Source organism: Acipenser ruthenus, chromosome 4 (genome assembly GCF_902713425.1).
Source record: "Acipenser ruthenus chromosome 4, fAciRut3.2 maternal haplotype, whole genome shotgun sequence".
Taxonomy (NCBI): Eukaryota; Metazoa; Chordata; class Actinopteri; order Acipenseriformes; family Acipenseridae; genus Acipenser; species Acipenser ruthenus.
This window is the reverse complement of record NC_081192.1, coordinates 75,302,671-75,320,650: the sequence shown is the minus strand read 5'-3', so window position 1 is coordinate 75,320,650 and position 17,980 is coordinate 75,302,671. Positions and strand designations below refer to the sequence as shown.

The window sequence follows — 17,980 nt, the reverse complement described above, 5'->3', positions numbered from 1 at the left end:
ATTCAATATTGAAAACTATGCATGCTCTGCTCTCCGTGCCAGAACACTAAGCTCTAGGAAAGTGAAGTCCTGCTTTCATTACATTTCATAAAACTGCATCAACATAATTAATATCAAACTTAACTCGAGGGGAGCTCCTTTTTTAAACATATTTAACACAATCGGCTAGTAGGAGGGAGATTTAAAAGACTAACATCAAACCTACCATTAATTCTGCCAAGAATTAACAAGAAATCAGCAGGCCCTTAAACTTAGCAGCATTGTACAGAAACGCAGAGTATGAGCCTGTCCAGCTTGCACCTCACACAACGCAGCTATAAACCAATCAATCAATCAATCAATCAATCAAATCAAATCATCTGCAGTGTCAGACGAACAGACGCGAGTCCCAGGGACGCAGACAACCATAAACCAGAGCGTCCTGACAGACCATGCGGGTACCCGCCCCAGACAGCCTTGCCAGCACAAAGATGGGATTTGGGAATACATGTGTATGCTAAAAAAAAAAACGCACACAAAAAAAAAAAATCTATAGTGGGTGTGGAGATTTATTTATTTTTGCTAAAAGAAATACACTTCTTAAATATTCAATATTCTGTGCAGAGCCATGGTAGCAAGCCAAGAGAAGCATTTCATTACAAGGAAATCATTACTGTGTCAGCTAATGTTATCATTACTGCAGCACCACCAGTTTCAATGCCAACAAGAGCCGTGTGCCACTCGCACAGAAAACCACAGCATTGAATATATTGAATTCAGTACTGCCAATAACTTTTTTTTTTTTTTTTGCATGTATGTGGGTCTTAAGATCGGACACTGTTTATATAATTAAAATTAGACCCTGTCTGCTATGAAAAATCTTGACGTTTTTCCATTACATGTTTGTACATTACTCAAAATCTGTCAACTACCAGGGGTTGTTCCACAAGTATCCAAAATGCTTGACAAAATGAAAACATGAAAATATATTTGTGTTTTATGTACTTGGAAAACAAGCTTTCCAGCGTACTTCACAGAATATATGATGCTTGAACAAGATAATGTTTTTGCAAGTGTGATTTGTAGTGAGTAATAAACAGAACGACTGTTCCCTTTTCCTTTCTATTTCCAAGTCATGACATCACTGGCTGAGCAGCCTCATGGGAAAGGACAGTAGGTTCAAGCCTTCATTATAACCCAACACATTTCAGCAGAAAACAGAATTGTTCAACATGCAGCTCACAGTGGTGTAACCCATATGTCATTCATGGTTATTTCAAACAAAAGTACTGTGCCTAAAATTAGCTGTCCCTTTAAGATGATGGGCTCTATTCACAGAGCTGAAACTGTCCAGGACCATTGATCATTATTAATTAACAGCAGCAAACAGTTTCATAAATATCACAGATTATTTTATTCATAAACAACCCATGAATTAAAGCTTTCTCATTTAAGGTAGGGATAAGGAAAGTCTTGATACATTTATTTTTCTCACCAATCATTATTTAAAAGGTCTAAAGTAAATTGCCAACAATGTCAAAATTTAAGGCATTGCATTTTAAGAAGATCAATACATATTACAATACGTGTTCTTAACCAGTATTTGTGTGAAAAATATGACTGTACATTGAATTTTGTTTTGTGGACTTTTGGAAAGACCTCAATTGTTTTTTGCATACACATCCAAGAAAAACACAAATAATTGTCAAAAAATAATAAGCACGACCGCTTTGTTTTTGTGATAGACACAAAAAAAAAACAAATATGGTGACCTTTCAATTTAAAACATTTTTATACATCTGTTCTTTAAAACAAAGCAAAAAAAATAGCATGTTTTCTAGAAAAATATGAAGATATAATAAATTATATGCAGTAAAAAGCACTCGTGAGTAAGGGTCAGTCAACACACCGTTTTCCTACAATAAATCAGTTTCTGTGTGTTCACAAACTGCTCAGCATCTTCTCTTGCAGTTGCACCACTGCTAACGTTAGCTGTTTTGTTTAGTTTTTTATCAATGGTTGGACTTCTGGCATCTTCTGAATGACTTTGTTTTTTGTATTACATTTTAAACCATTTAAAAGGCAAAACATAGAATAGTGTGTATTCAGGGAGCAAAAAAAGTAGAGGGGCGAAATATAGGTTTGCCTCCCAGGCACCTATGCTCTCCAATCAAGTTAAAAAAAACAAAACAACTAACAACTCTGAATAGGTCACAAAAATCAAGTACATGCAAAAACATTTTACAGTACTGACAGAATTCCATCTACAGATGGAAACATTGTCACCCATGTAAATTGTTTGCACACCTTCAGTGTACTGTAAAGTGCTTCAGGACAGGGCTTAAAAATGGTGTGCAATAAATCAAGCATTGAAGTACTTCTATAGTGCAATAATACAGTTACAATATATCATACTCTACATAACACAATCTTTCATCTAGTTTCAATCCAATCCAAATCATTTCACATACAAAAATAGCCAAGTTAAAGAATAAATGGAACAAAAGAATTAGCCATAAAAGGATGTTGTAATAATTCACCCAATACCAACCGCTAGTACAGTGTTGACTCGCATTTGGTGTTAGTGTCTATATAGCTGTACTGAAACAAGTGGAATGGTATTCAAACAATTAGGATATCTGAAATACTGTAGTTTGTTTTCACAAAAAAATGTGGTCCTGTACTATATAAAGTCTAACTTGGCAAGAATAACCAGTGAGACAAGACCAATACACAAGAGTCTGTGATTCCGGCCAAACATCAGCTGACTTTGGTCAGGGCTAGTTTGTGTCACCTTTCAAAATGGAATAAACTTCCAATACAGTAGGACTGGTTAAGGAATGGGTTAAGGTGCAGTGATCTATATTTAAATGACATTAGCTTTGCAAAGGAACCTTGGCTTATCAGTATTCCGAGCAACATGTGCAATTCACAAGGTAACATGTGCAATTCAATTGACTCAAATCAAGCAGGCAAGGTGTACTGACTGATCCTAATCCTGGAAAGATCTGTAGGTACGTTGGAATATCTGAACCTGCATACTGTGGGTGTACTACACATTTTGGATTCCAGACTCTTCGAAATCTCTCCCAGACTGGTCTCATTCAAGCTACCTCAATTAAAAAAAATACTGTTTAGAAACATCAGTATAAATTTGAAGTATCCCCCACTGCACTGCCTAATGTCTGCTTGAATGCTGGATTATATGTCTCTGTTTCCTTATCTGCAACCTCTATCAACAACCATATGTGCGGATATAAATATTTTAAAAATCAATAATAACCTAGACGTTGCAAGCAACTTGACGACTTCAAAAGCATTCTTGTTCCTATCTGTGTTCCATAGTAACCATAACCCTACCTTAACTCTCTAAGCCATTATAAGCCACTTTTGCATTTGACCTTAAGGAGAGGTCAACGGTCACAGTCAAAGACATTTTTTGATAGAGCACATATGGGTTCTTATATGTTCCATAATAACCATGACCCTATCTGCACTTTCTAAAGTAGTAATAAGCTAGTTTTTCATTTGACCTTATGGAGAGGTTAAAAGGTCACAGTCAGAGACATTTTTGATGGAGCATGTATGGGTTCTTATATGTGTTCCATAATAACGATGACCCTATCTGCACTTTCTAAGGAAGTGCAAGCTAGTTTTGCATTTGACCTTATGGAGAGGTCAAAGGTCATGGTCAAGTTAATTTTTCAAGAGAACATATATGGGGTAATTTGTGTATTCTATAGTAACTATGACACTGTCTAAACTCTCAAAGGAGTTCTAAACACGTTTTGCATTTGAGCTTTAGCAAGGTAATATATGCAAATATGTGCAATTTGACTATAGCTGAAATTTGATTGGCTCACGGTGGCCATGTTTTTTTATGTAGCGAGTTGCTTTGCACAAACTTGATAGACAACCTTGCCAAGGCTATGTATGCAAAGTTTTGCTTAAATTGGCATAACGGTTTCAGAGAAAAAGAGGTTTGAATATTTTTGACAAATCCAATATGGCTGTCGAACCATGTGACCAATCGACTTGTGTTGAACAAATCTAAATATAGGCCATGAGGGTAGTAAGTGCCCCAAGTTTCACAACTGCACTATAAGAGGTTTTGGAGAAGAAGATTTTGTTAAATTGGTCAATATTTGCGAAAAATCAAATATGGCTGCCAAACTATGTGACCTATGACTTTGTTTTCACTTTGACACAACTTCCCAAACGCCTCTACCACCAATCTATGAAGATACAACATTGTACCTTAAATGAATACTGCAATATATGCAAACTGACCATAGCTGAAATTTGATTGGTCATGGTGGCCATGTTTCTTTATGCAGTGACTTGCTTTTAACAAACTTAATAGACAACCTTGCCAAGGCTATGTATGCAAAGTTTCGCTTGAATCAGTATAACCGTTTCAGAGAAGACGGCATTTGAATATTTTTGACAATCCGCCAGACCATGTGACCAATCGACTTCTCTTGAACAACCGTAAATCTAGGCCACGAGGGTAGTCTACTGCACCAAGTTTCACATCTCTGCGATAAGCGGTGTCGGAGATTTTTTTTAAATTGTCCAAAATTCGAGAAATCCAATGTGGCCGCCACACCATGTGACCTATAATCTTAATTTTCGCACCAACACAACTTGCCTTAGGTGCCTACCATCCTACCAAGTTTCGTGAGTTTCCGTGCAACGGTATTGATTTTACGAACATACGAAAATTTGGCTTGGAAAATCCAATAAGGCTGCCGAATCATGTGACCAATCAACTTCATTCTTTTGTTGACATTAATTTCCCATAGTCCTCTACTACTGTATGAAGTTTCATCACTCTACCACATTGTACCATACAGAAACTGCAATATATGCAAATTGACCATAGCTATGACTTTTTTTTTTTTTTTTCCAAAATTCGAGAAATCCAATATGGCCACTATACCATGTGACCTATGACCTTGGGAATGAGAGTTTCAGTGCTTTCAGCAACTGCTGAAAGTTTTGCTACTGGCTAAATTGTTAGCTCATTTATCATAATCATAATTGTTGTTCTTTTTACTTTCGTTTAAATCTCACCAAGATGCTCCATCTACCACAGTGACATAGGACATCTGCAACACACAAGAAAATAATAATAACAAACAAAAAACAAGAGAACAAGGCAAACATATAGACACACAGTGCTGCAATACCAGTATTATTATTATTATTATTATTATTATTTATTTCTTAGCAGACGCCCTTATCCAGGGCGACTTACAATCGTAAGCAAAAACATTTCAAGCGTTACAATACAAGTAATATAATAAGAGCAAGAAGTACTGTTCAGGGATATGGCGGTTTGATCTCTTTATTGAAATTAATGTTATGACAGGGTGGGTTGAGAGAAATGGCTTGGTCACATATATTTTTAACTACAGCTAATCAATGTTATACTAGACTTGGAATGGTGGGATGACACCTAGAATTTGCTGTTCATTGTTAAATGTGGAAAAATGACAGCATGCTGCATAATGTTAAGCAGAATTCAATTGGAATATGGGCTCTCAACCCCCAGTTTTCATCACAACACTAAAACAATCTAACAATGTAAATATGATTGCCAAGATATTGTTTAGTGATTCTGTATGTCCATCCTGCCACCCGTCCGTCTGTCTGTCTGCCCCAAATCTATATTGTGAACTGATAATTATGATTTTGCACCTTGCTTTCTTTTTGTTTGGTCACAGTGTTCTTTAACACTCCTAGGTTAAAAAGAAGTATAACATGCGTTGTTGAGTAATTGACACATTCTAAGTGTGCATGTTAACACAGGTTGAAAGAGCGTAGTCAATATTTGTCCTGACCAAACTTGACCCAGTGTAAAGACAAACTCTAAGTAATAAAAAGCAGGACTCCTTGAGAGATTCTAGACCCAATATATTTAAGTTGTACATTAACTATAGAGAAACGGGCAGTTTGCCAACATTGTAATTACAGTACAGCCCTCAAATCACTAAGATTTGTTTGGAGTCTCACAAATGCTCTAGGGGAGTTTGAGGAATACAAAACGTGGTGCTACTTCAGAATTGATTCAATTTGATGAGTAGGACATTGCCATTGAGACTAAACAGCCACCTTCACTGCAGAGCCCCAGGGAAGCAAGTAATATGCAATCAGACACTTAGCTAATATTCAAACATACAGTCATGCTAAAAACACTGGGAAATCTGAGGCACTTTCCATTAAAAACCTTCTACTATATATACAATGTCCAAATGGCAAAATAACTGGAACTTTTTTGCATGGAATTTGATAATATGCCAACATGGTCTATTACAGAGGTTCAAAAAATGTATCATGTAAAAATTCAACACAGCCTTGAAACAAAACCAGTCTGGAAATTAAAGTAGTTAGATGTACAGCTATGGCCAAAAGTTTTGCATCACCCTATAGAATTAAAACAGTTTGCTTCATAAAGTGGAATCAAGTCTGCTGAATAATGTTAAGTCAACATATTGCATTACATACCGCTTTGTAGTTTTTCATAACTGAGAAATTGATGTGACATCGAAATCTAATGAAATACCATACCACTATTCTGGCTTCTGGTAGACTTTTGCGATATCATGTTGTAGTTTCTTTGATTACATTATGTTAAATAAAATATCAAAATTATGTTCATACAGTTTTTTTTTTCGTTTTTTTTTTTTAATTGGTGTCTCAGTCCTAAAATTCTTTTCTTAAGGACACAGCACTATAAAAATGCCCAGTTCAAATGCAAAATAATATTGTGAGCAGTGAAAACAAGTCAGTCAGTCACAGACACCCAACCACTGTAAATTCAAAATAAGAAATGGCAATGAAGTTTAACGAAATTTGGAAAAGTGCTATTTAAGACATAGATGTCATTAGGGTAGCAAATAAGATTTTAGTATCATGGTAAAGTACATCAAAATGATTGGTTTACAGTATGGGGATTACCGTATTCCTTCAAATTTAAGACGCCCTTGAATTTAAGACGCAGACCTAATTTCACCGCGGTCAATTTGAGAAAAAAATCTAATAAGTATCTAACTTGCAAAGATACAACCTCAAATTACGCATATGGAGGCAGTTTGCGGCCGTCTGCTATCACACAGTGCATTACAGTGATGTGCTGCTTCTCACTGCCAGTCGTGATTACTCACACCTGTTTTTCTCCCAATTTGTTAATTGTAGTATTGCTTATGTCATGTCCAAAAAATACAAGGGTCAGATCAGCATTTCTGTCCATGGTGGTACCATTTGTTAGAAATGCTGAAATTGTAAAATCTTCTCCCTGAATTCCGAAGGAAGCTTCTTTGAAAATGGATGCCTGATAATTCGAGATTGGGCAGTAACGTTTTGGTTCATCTTTTCTCAGTAGTAAAGCAGTGGCTTGAAACCTGGTTCCAGGAGCGGGAGACCTAGTTTGAGGCAACTTTGCTGTATTAAACCCCAAAGTCTCCCCTGGTGTACCATGCAGTGGCCTGAAACCAAGTTCCAAGCAACAAAGTGGCTCCATGATCCCTCAGCTTTAGTCAAGTTGCTGCTTGTGTATTCAGGCAGGGACATTATTGTTCGTCTCTTCTGTACAGTGCAACAGTATGGTACAGTGCACAGACTGCACAATACGGACAGTGCAGTACAGTATGGTGGGCAATGCACAGTATACATGGCACGGTATGGTGCTAATGATAGATTAATGGCCAGTATATTGCGCACAGTACCCCTGGTACGGGTTTCGGTACACACGGTACAGTGTACGGTACAAGAACGGTGCACATGGTATGGTACGGTGCACAGCATGGTCCACTACCGTTATAGTAACCTTGTTCACTAACAACGGTAGTAGATCAGTGACCTACAGTTAACGAAGTAGCAATATGCGGGGATGCCCACTTGTATAGCTTCTGGCTTAACATAACACAGCCCTAAGACTGGAGGAAGCCTGCTGTCAGCCATGACAGCCTTCGCAATGGTACTGCAAACAGAGACCAGAGCGGCAACGAAACACTGCGGGAAGGACTGCAAGCAATCAGACCCGAAGCAGAGCTGAGCCCAGCGACTGCTAGTGAATCAGAAAGGTTACCTTGTTCGTTGTACAAAGTACAGGCGGGAACGGAAGCAGGTCTAGGACCTACAGTTACCACAGGAGCGATATAGGGATGCTCACCTATAACGCTTTTTGGCTAACCAACAGATCGAAACCCAAGGAAAGCCTACTGCTAGAGCCCAGACAGTCTTCACACTAACTCTGCAAGCAGATCTTAATGTGGTACAGAGACACTGTGGGAAAAGCTGCAAGCAGCTTGACCCAGCGCACACGTCTCTGTCAACGCAGGACAGCTGAGCCCAGCAGCCGCGTTAGTATTTCTGTGGAAAAAAGACAGAAAATACAACAGAAAAAACAATTTGTTCTCACACAAAACAGTAAACAAACAGTTACCGTTATTTTAATATATTTTCTATAATAAAAAAACACAATTCTTATTTTACACTTCAACTGAAGCAAGCAGCTTACACGAGAGCACCAATAGCCAGCTTAAGGCGTTTGGTCTCGGGGAAGGGGCAGCAAAGCTTCCTGTGCGGAGCACAAGGCCGCTGAGGGACTAACGAACAACTATGGCTGCGTGCACAGTACGTGAAGTAAATTTTTACTAAAACACATAAAATAAATCGCAATAAGTGATATGACACAAGCAAACAAATCAGATAACATGATGTGTACTTATCTGTTCGTAAACCTCTCTCTCAGGTCGGTGTAAGGAAAAATGATGATGTTTTGAGTGACTGCAGTCTCTTTTATGCACTCGGGGGTGGGCACGGTTACGTTAAAAATAAAAAAAAAAAAAGGTCAGGACTTCTAAGAAGTGGAAATGCTGTTTCAATTATACTGTCTACACGAATGTAGTACATTTCACAAATTCCTGTGCGCTGGTGTACGGGTGTTGGTGGGAGAGGGGGTTGACGGGCTAATGTCAGCACAAGAAATACAGGTCTGCAGCCTCTCGACTTACAGTGAACGGAGACGTGACTGCATTAATAAAGACGATACAAGCACTCTGGCAACCTCAAGCCTTCATGATTAATGAGGCTGCCCCACAAGTGAGCAACTCTTACCTTCAGCTTGTAAAGGTTTTATGAACAGGCTTCACATGCTGTTGCAATGCGATGGCCAAAGCCACAGCTCTAGCTCGGACTGGGGTGAGGTTACTCACCTCATGGTGGACTACATTAGCCAAAATATAACCTGATAGAGGTTATTAAAGTTAAACTAAAGCTGTATGATTAACGGTTAATGGAAATACAAATCCAAAACAAAAACAAAACAGTAGCTTATGAGTTATTTTATAAAGGATCTTGCACTGACTCACATTTTTTCAAAAAAGTTGAATGCACTGTAAATCACTGTAACCATGGCAATGGAGGAGTGTATGGGAAGATGTATGGAAAATTTGAAATTAATACTCAAAGTAAAATATGACTTGATATTAAAGCAACTCTACTTTTTCATTGAAAATGTGTGTGTGTGTGTGTGTATATATAAAATACAGTAGTTTTGACTGCAAACGCATATTTACAATTACACAGTTAAACCTTAAGTTGTGGTGGTGTGAAGATATTGTTTTCTGTTTCAGGTTTTAGTATTGAAAACAGACTCATGATTGCAAAGCCATAGGTACATGTACTGTAAGCGCAGGATTGATTTGCAGTACTGTGTGTGGCTGCTTCTTCACAGCATAAGCATCATCTAGAGATTCAAGCACCAAATAAACAAGTTCAGGGGTGTGAATGAGGAACAAGTAGTGCTGCAGAGTGCTTCTACAGACTTGGAGAAAGCACATTGTCTTTGTCCATTACACATTTGCCAACAGAGGTATAGCACCATATACAAACCCCAACAACTGATGTAGAGTATGAATAACCAGTCCATCCCCATTGTCTCTTGTCTGTCAAACAAGTGTTATGCTCAGCAGAATGTGATTATTCATTTACTGCCACCCAGTAAAACCGCAACCATTTACAGCTGTTTATACAATGAAAAGCTCTGGCGCAGTAGACTGCACTGCAGTACTAGAAAACCACAACTGACCACAGATTTCTAACAGTGTCTGGATACTTCCTGTACCTTAAAAAAAAAAAAAAAAAAAAAAAAAAAAAAGACATTGCATTCTTTAGTATCTCTGCCAAAACACACTGGAAACGAAGCATCTTACTGTAAGACATGTTTGAAGTGAATCAAATCCAAGAAAAAATCAGTATATTTCAAAACATTTCAGATGTTTTTCGTAGACAGAGTGGGGTCTATTCAATTAATCTAAACGGTGCCAGACCTTGTTTTGTTTTTATTTCACATTCACATTAGCTGTCTGTCTGGCAGAAACGAGATGTTAACACCACCTCTGCCAGACCACATTTAAACCAATAATAATAAACAAAACATTTGTTTTAAACAAACACAACACACCTTCAAATCGTAACCATACCTCTCCACAAACCTCTCTTTAAATACACCTGTTCTAAAATAAACAAATACATTTTCTTTTAAAAAATAATACAGTACACCACAATAGATTCACCTGTGCTAAACAAACACATTTATTTACATGTAGGTCCTTGTCCTGCCCCCTCTAATTATGTGCAGAGCTTTTCATCTGCCCTGCCACAGTTCCAAATCCTTCGCTTTCCAAATTTAAGTGCAGCTCGGGTTATACATAGCTGTAAAAGAATCTTACCCCCTAAAAATTCCATCATCTATTTAAATGGATACTGCACAGAGGTGGTTAATTAAGCAAACCATATCCACATGCAAAACAAGATCAAATGATATTTCAGTAATTCATCTCCTGTATGTGTGCTGTACTATAATGTTAATACAGTGTGAAGCAAACTGATCTCCTACAATATATTAGTCTTATAAACCAAAGCAAGGTTTCTCCAGGCAATATTTTTTTTGTTATAATTAGTTTATTTAGCAGATGCCTTTATCCAAGGCGACTTACAGAGACTAGGGTGTGTGAACTATGTATCAGCTTCAGAACCACTTAGAACAACGTCTCACGCGAAAGACAGAGCACAAGGAGGTTAAGTGACTTGCTCAGGGTCACACAATGAGTCAGTGGCTGAGCCGGGATTTGAACCGGGGACGTTCTGGTTATAAGTCAGTTTCTATAACCACTGGATACCGCCTCCTACATGCAATGCCTGTAACTGTAAAGTTGGCACCATGCTGCAGAATCAAGGAGCTTTAACCTTAGCTGACCTGAACAGAAACAGTGCAGCTCTGCAGAACCAAAGCTGCTACAAGGTACTGTACAGTTAGGTTACTCCATTTCGTAAAGCTGTGACCAACACAGGGAACAGAAAGCCAGCAGACCTGCTCATTTCCTGAAAACCTCTCAGACTGCACTTCCTCCAAACAATTCTGCACCGTTTCAAATCTGTGTGTATTTAAGAGAGAGTGACACAATGTATTTCCTTAACAGCCAAGCTCAAAATTACATTTTGTTATGAAGGACTGTCACCAGACAAACAAGGTTTTGGTGGGAAAGGGAAGGGTACATCTGAATAAAGTGGCGTTATCATGAAATACACTTCATCGTAAATGAAACCTGTACAGTAGCTCTGTACTGTAAAAGAACTACACTACATTGTGGTTTTTTTTCTCTGTAATATTACTTCTATGTTGTGCTTCTGTAGCAAAAGCACAGATATTGGTCTCCAAGGTCAGGGGTTTTCAACCAGGAGTACACATACCCCTGGGGGTACTTCTGAGTTGGGGGGGGGGGGGGTACACAGGACAACTAAGAAATGCAAAAATAAATGAAAGAAATTATATTTAATTTTTTTTAACGGTATTATATATTAAATCTCTAAACCACCATGCATAAAAATATTTTTTTGTTTGTTTTGCAGCTTAAAGGTTAGTATAGTTAGGGGCAGAAGTGTGGAGTAGTGGTTAGGGCTCTGGACTCTTGACCGGAGGGTTGTGGGTTCAATCCCCAGTGGGGGACACTGCTGCTGTACCCTTGAGCAAGGTACTTTACCTAGATTGCTCCAGTAAAAACCCAACTGTATAAATGGGTAACTGTATGTAAAAAAATAATGTAATTGTATGTAAAAATAATGTGATATCTTGTAACAATTGTAAGTCGCCCTGGATAAGGGCGTCTGCTAAGAAATAAATACTAATAATAATAATAGTTTGAAAATCATCATCCAGCTGTGCGCATGCATGATTCCACTCGGATCTATTGCTCAGGTGGGTGATTCTGCTATGGACAGCTCTGCTCAGCGCGTTCTGTGTTGCTCATGAACTTTGCAGTTTTCAACTCGTCATATAATTGAATACTAATCAGTGGACCACAATCTCTCTGCATTTTTTTAGGAGTATAAATGCTCCAGTAAACATTAATAATAAATCACATTACAGTTTTTGTTTTATTTAAGGTGCGGCTGCATTTTAGTAACAGCAATAGAAGCTGGTTGAATTAATTTTCAAGGAGTACATCCAGATTATAGTGTGTCCTTTCAAGTGGATACATTTCTTACTTGCAAACAAGAAAAAAAAGCACAAGAGAGTCCACAGAAAGTGCAAAGCGACAAAGTTATATCAAGTCACTTTGGATAATTTTTTATGTTGGCTTTAATAAAAAGTGTATCATTGTTAGTTATTATAGTTGTACCTGAGCTTTCTAAGCTTTCCAACGATACCACCACTTTCAGTCTAGCTGCTACAATGATGGAGTAATAGACTCAAAACGAAACCTAAGCTGTGAACTCTGTCACATGATGAGGTTATCGTAGTTCCGGCTAGAGTACCGCATACACACAATGAATACGTCTTTGGAAAGCCCTGAATCTCTACTTTTTACAAGGTAGGTGGCTTTTACGGTGCCCGAGTAATATGTGCGTAACCTTCGGTGAGCTGGCGCCCCAAAATGAATGGGGCTGAGTTTTAACAGTTAAAGCGAAAGTCACCGCTTGCAAAACACCACCTAGATAGACTTAATATTGTATTTTTATTTTCAAAACTGTTTACTTACTGCAGTGTACCGAGTTTCTATCATGCTTAAAGATAGCGGCCAAGAATCGTGTACGAGAAAATAGTCTCGCGACACTTAAAATATCCAGCCCTACTTTCATTTCATTATTTTAACCAGAACTACTCAGAATGCGGCTCATAGTGCTTTCGTCACTGACACCCACTTCCTTAGGAGATTGTTGTAGCGTTTCAAGCATTCTAAATTGGGCAAAAAATACAGTAGCTTGGTGTCTTAAAATATCTCTGCGGTATTTTCCCGCACTGAAAGTTGCAGATATGCGGGAGCAACTTGGAAAATGCGCATTCTCACAATCCCGCGCTAAAATTCTAGCCCTGTTAAGGTTAATGTTTTTGAATTTGTAAACATTTTAAAATTGCACACAATTATGCTGAGATGGGTAGTAAATGGCAATGCAAACATTTACAGTGCAGACTACTTTCGAATAACTTTGCAGAATAGAAAGTGAATACGTGCGTTTCCAAAGAGATTCACAAATACCGTCTTTTGATTCTGTGCATCCAAAGACTTATAATTAAAAGTTTTAAGAATTACTGTTTAGTATTCTGTCCTAAAACCAGCAGTGTGTCCCAAACTGTTGTGACATAAATTATATATAGGGCTTCCGATTTTTGGTTTTAACCAATAAAACCCAATAAAACACCCCCGATACAAAGAAAATGAAAATCGGTGGTTAGCCAATAAACACCGGAATAACTGCGGAAATGGTCTATCAATTCACGCTGACTTTACCCTTTTCCCATTCAAAAATAAAAGCTACTACAAAAATAATAATAAATACATTTCCCAGTGCTGCTGGGCAATGTCCCGCCTTCCTGACTTGCATCTATCATTGATTCGTTCTCAATACTTTAAACCCGCCCCAACTACTGAATGACAGCACATTCCTACACTTCTATTGGAGACTCTGCTTGCGAGATTTAAAATGAGATTAAAATCAGGATGGAGGCTTATTAGCAGGGTTTCAAGCTGTATTACAGTTAAGAAACAGAGGATTTAAAACAGAATTCTGGCGAAAAGTACAAAAATGCCTACACACAGAAACCCTAGAAGAATGTGCGCATGACCATAGGGATTTCATTGTGGAAGACAGCAATGGAAAAAAGGTACAACTTAAGTGTGCAAGTACTGTCGAGTTACTACTATACATATTTTGACAGAGAAAAAAAACTCATTTTGGAAAGTAACCGAAAACACTAATTTCATACAGTATGTAAAAAACGAAAGCCCCCCAAAAAAAAACGATTTACATAAAACTCAAAAATAGCTAAAAATAAGCACCGAAAAGTACAATTAATAAAACCCAAAAAACAGAAGCCCTAATTATATATTAAATAAAACTGTAATTAAATCTGTCAATCAGATCTTGCCTTTTATTGCAACTGTGATACCATTCCGTACAGTGAAAATTGTAAAGGGGTAGCCTACTTGAGGTGAAACCTCCAGACAGAATGGGACAGTTAAGAAAAGGGGATTTTCTGTGCTTATCTGTTTTGATCGATTCATTCTACGAATCCTCCAACTAAAAGTGGCTGTGTGACTTTGAAGAGAAGGGGAGTGCGGGGCAGATATATTGTTGATTAAAAAATCCACAGTTAGTGCTACGAATCCACAGAATACTGTGGATTCATTAACGAAACCACAGTGAATCAGAACAATTCAACAGAAAAGCAAATACCATTTTATTACGCATCATTATTACATTGAAACGTAATACTTAGAAACGGGCTTGCGATTTGAGTTTAGGATTTCATATTGTTTGATAAAAGTAGGGTAATGCAATTATACATTAACAATGTAAAAATCTTCATAATTGCAAATTGTGACAAAGCTTCTTTATTTACGGTATAATTGAACACAGTTCTAGGTTCCTAACACGTCTTTGGTGGATAAAGCACGCTCGACAGCAAAGGATGGGTTTAAACAGGACGGTATCTGTATGTTTATTTGTTCCGCGGTGTCCGTTTTCTAGTGGGAACACGGCTTCTTTTAACAAACAATACAAAACAAAAATAAATCCTAGCTCCTGTTTTGGAACGCTAACTAAACTTAACAGGATCCATAGCTTTAATCAGACGCTAATCCGGTTTACTGATTTTCAATATATTATTTACAATCACAGATTTAATATACTTTGTTTTAACGTACAACACATTTAGGTCTATACACAGTTCCTAACCATCCCACAGACAGCTACTGTCTTTGAAACCTGTCCTTTTCTGCATGTCTGGTTTGTTAAATTACAAACAGGCGTATTAGTTTAACTGATTTCCAGTCAAGGAGTGTTCTTGAATAGCTATGGCATTCTGGGAGAGGTAGTTTTTCATTCCTCATTTAAAAACAGCAAGACCTACATTTCCTTTTTTCAGGAACAAAGGCAATTTCATCATGAGTTTGTAAACCTCCATCAATTACACAGAGGTTAGATTTAAACTCAGTTTTTGCATTTCGTTCCTGGCTTTAACCACTGTTCAAACAAGCTTACAGCCCACTTGCGTACTCTTGGAAATCAATCGCTTGCAATGACATGTAGATCTGCATCTGTTTTAGGTTTGGCAAAACAATCAATAACTTTACTCTCTGTTCCCGGTTCACGTTTGTTTGTTTTTTGCATTTTTATTATCAAACACAGTCCTCGCTAATATCTTCATTTACAACAGACACCAAGTGGGATTTCAAACTCATATTCCGAGGAACTAATGACAACAGTGCTGCAATGTGAGAGGAAACATTTGAACTGTTTGAACTCAGCTTAACAAAAGGAGCGAAAACCAAATCCAATTACCAAATTAACAAATCAGTTGAATCTTGTTATGGAGACTCGTTGGTATCAATTATGAATACATTTTTAAGTGGAATAAAACAACTCAGTGTTGAATCGGTAAGAACATTTTTTTTTTTTACCGATTCAACACGTATCGTTGTTTATCCCTGAAAGTCAATACAAAAAGTATCCAACCAAAAGCAATTCTAAATTTCTAAAAGCATGGCTTTTATTTTCATTGTTCGAATAGCTCAGATATACTATTTGGATTATATTATTTACACATGCATGTTTTCAAATGTATAGTTATACCTGTAGTCACTATTTTTCTTTTTGCTTCCTGCTTTTGTAAGTAAAAAAAGTATTCTCAATATTGACCAGTATTGTATTACCTGTGAAATGCTTAATTTGGAAATTGGGTGCCGATTGCACCTCTACAGAACTTACTGCTTTGAGACTGAATGTGTGAAGCTATTGCAAACTACAGGACTGGATATGTACTGGAGAATATATATGCTGAAACAAGAAAAATTCACTCAACAGCTTGCAGCTTGCAGGAAAGGCATCAAGGAAACACTTAACAGGGCTGTCAGAATAGAACTGGCTGTCTGATAGTCAAGTCATCCTCTTACTTATTTGGAAAGCTGGATCTCTGTCTCCACGGGTTAACAAAGGAAAGAAAGGGCAGCAGAACAGCGAATAAAAGAAAAGCTACTCACCTGACAGACCTGGTAAAGACACAAACAAAGACTTCATAGAATATACCAGGGTCAGAAAAATGGCAAGGGGAGTTGAATCATGCTTTTGCTGTGTATTGAACACACATCAGGCCTACAATTAAGTACAAATAACTGCAAACTTAAAAACGCATGGAAAAAAGCACAGCTAATTTATTTATTTACGTTTTATTAGTACTGTATGTGCATAACTTCTCATTTTTAGTGGCTGGCAAGTCTGCCAGTTCCAGATAGAACATCTGCACTGAATGAATTCAATTTGAAATGTCTCAGACCAGCAAAACAGAAGATGAAATTGGCCCCATCTACTCTCGGCACTGCCAGACTATGGATCGGATTCCTGCTGTCTCATTGCAAAGTTTATTTTTAGTGGGAATTGTATCAACATTAGAAGCATCTTTCAAAGGCATTGGTTTCGTTTGGCCTTTCTGGGAAGTTTTACCAGGTTTTGTTAATCAAAGCAGGATGGTTTTAGTCCGGTTCGTTCCAGCCCCATGCAGTTTGTTTTAAGAGCTGTTTGCATGCAAGTTCTGCACGCTTTCATCCCTTTGCATAACTACTGCCCCCCCCTCATTTCATTTATTTTTATGGTCATTCATCCAAAAGTGAAATCCAAAGATTTCACTTTACAGTTTTTTCTGCAGTTCAGTGTTTTCACACGCAACCTGTTTCACCTGGCATTCAGAGTTAAATTGAAATATTCAGGACAGAGGCAGAATGATAACAAGGGGCTAGGTAAAAGTAGAGAGCCCCATAAGGTTTTAAATGTACATAAAAAAAGATATAGGCCTAGCATTGGTTTTCAAATTTATGAAAAAAGTTTAATCATATATACAGGGATTGAAACAAGACTCCTATTGCATAGCAGCTTCACCCGTTCCAGTTTTTAATACAAGCTTGATCAGCCACAGTATACTCTCTATAGGTAAGGCCCTTTGTATTCAGATTTTACTTTTCTTTAAATTTTAAAGGTGAAAAGCAGTGCAAAAAATGTACTCCACATTTTTCTGGGTAAATAGTGGGGTGTTAATTTTGGTGGACGAGAGGACAGCAAAAAAACAAAACAAAACAAACACAAAAAAGACAAGTATTGAAAGTTAAAGCAGTTTAATGATGTGGTAAACAGAATGTAATGTGGTAGAACTGCAACTGAACTCAAAACACTGTGCGCCACCTCTGAGTGTATGAAACCATTATCACTGTTGGGGACTTAAAACCATTTTTTATTATTATTATTATTTATTATTCTCTGTAAGTCGCCTTGGATAAAGGCGTCTGCTAAATAAACAAATAATAATAATAATAATAATAATAATAATAATAATAATAATAATAATAATAATAATAATTATTAGTTTATTTAGCAGACACCTTTATCCAAGGCAACTTAGGATACTAGGGTGTGCGAACTATGCATCAGCTGCAGAGTCGAA

General features: G+C 37.4%; 1 protein-coding gene across 2 annotated transcripts in view; it reads right to left on the bottom strand.

Moving 5' to 3' along the window:
- Nucleotides 1-17,980, bottom strand: part of LOC117399297 (polypeptide N-acetylgalactosaminyltransferase 1-like) — a 193,282-nt gene that overhangs the window by 121,444 nt on the left and 53,858 nt on the right. The gene's annotated exons all lie outside the window — the stretch shown is intronic.